Below are 1,502 nucleotides of genomic sequence, written 5' to 3' on the forward strand. Positions count from 1 at the left end.
AGCGTTGATGGGCATAGACTGGACGCCATGTCATAGTCCAGCTGCTCAGCGACGACAGTCTGTCCTTGTGAGGTTTAAATACTACTGTCCGGTGATGATCATGCGGAAGGAGTTGTGTTTCTATGATACATGGAAGTGCCTGGAACGGAGGCCAGTGTCTTAAAGGCAGGACTCTTGCTATACGAGGGTAGGTTGAACCACGGAAGTGGCCTGCTTTTGCTGAGAGTACTGCGACGGCAGGTCAATGGCTGTTGCCCTGGATACAACAATGGTCTGTGGCTCAGGCCCGTGCCGTTCTTCCTTCCTCCCTAGGAAAATCCCGCCTTCCGTATCCCTGTTATGAGCTGGCTGCAACAAAAGCACTGATTTATTTACAACTATCTAGCACCCGCTGCTTCGCTCGCGTAGATTCTGTTGCCTTTACCGACTTTTTTGTTTATTTTAATCGAATTTTTTATGTTGTTCACAAATTGCAACATCTTCTAAACTTTTCACGCTAAATAAGGCCATAGAAGCATCGTGTTTTCCTAATGTACTTCTGAGCAAAATAGCGATTCGTGTAGGAGGTCTTTGTTAATCCTACCTTTTGAGTCTTTGTGGTGTTCCTTCCATTAAACTTTCATCTCGTGCTAAATATTTCTTTAGAGGTCAATACCAATTTTCGTAGATTTAGCCTTAACTATAATTCAACGTAACGAAATATCTTAATAAAAATTTTCATCCTCTATTTCCTTCCCTTAGGGATTGAGTTTCCAGAAAACACTGAATCAAATATCTTTTTATTTCTAACCTAGGAGCCAAAGACAAATTTTCAGAGATTTTGTTTCAAAAATGCCTTCGTAATGAAATGTTTCCATAGATTGTTTCATACCCTATTTAATCTCATAAAAACTAAACTCCTCCCGAGCAGGCCAGGAAGGCCCAACGGTACTGAACGGCCGCCATGTCATCCTTAGCCCATAGGCGTCACTGGATGCGGATGTGGAGGGGCATTTGGTCAGCACACCTCTCTCCCGGCCCTATGTCAGTTTCCGAGATCGGAGCCGCTACTTCCGAAGCAAGTAGCTCCTCAGCTTGCCTCACAGGGGCTGAGTGAAACCCCACTTGCCAACAGCGCTCGTCAAACTAGATGGTCACCCATCCAAGTGCTAGCCCAGCCCGACGGCGCTTAACTTCGGTGATTTGACGGGAACCGGTGTTACCACTGCGGCAAGGCCGTTGGCTATTTAATCCCCTGAGGTGATGAATTCCCAAAACACTGAAACAAATAATATTTTGTTTCTAATAGCTAAGCCAAATACATAATTTGTTAGATTTAGCTTTAAAATGCTTTAATAATGAAATACTGTACTTTCATAAAAATTTTCATCCCTCATTTCTTCCCCTTAAGGATTATATTTCCAAATCACAGAGACACGACTTTTTTAGATTTCCAACCATTAAGTTAAAAAATGCTTTAGTAGTACTTCAATAATGATTCTGTTTCAAAATTAACTTTCATC

The 1,502-nt window shown here is 42.4% G+C and overlaps 1 pseudogene; it reads right to left on the bottom strand.

Moving 5' to 3' along the window:
* Positions 1–1,105: 1,105 nt before the first annotated feature.
* Positions 1,106–1,223, bottom strand: LOC124799818 (annotated as a pseudogene).
* Positions 1,224–1,502: the final 279 nt, after the last annotated feature.

Source organism: Schistocerca piceifrons, chromosome 5 (genome assembly GCF_021461385.2).
Source record: "Schistocerca piceifrons isolate TAMUIC-IGC-003096 chromosome 5, iqSchPice1.1, whole genome shotgun sequence".
Taxonomy (NCBI): domain Eukaryota; kingdom Metazoa; phylum Arthropoda; class Insecta; order Orthoptera; family Acrididae; genus Schistocerca; species Schistocerca piceifrons.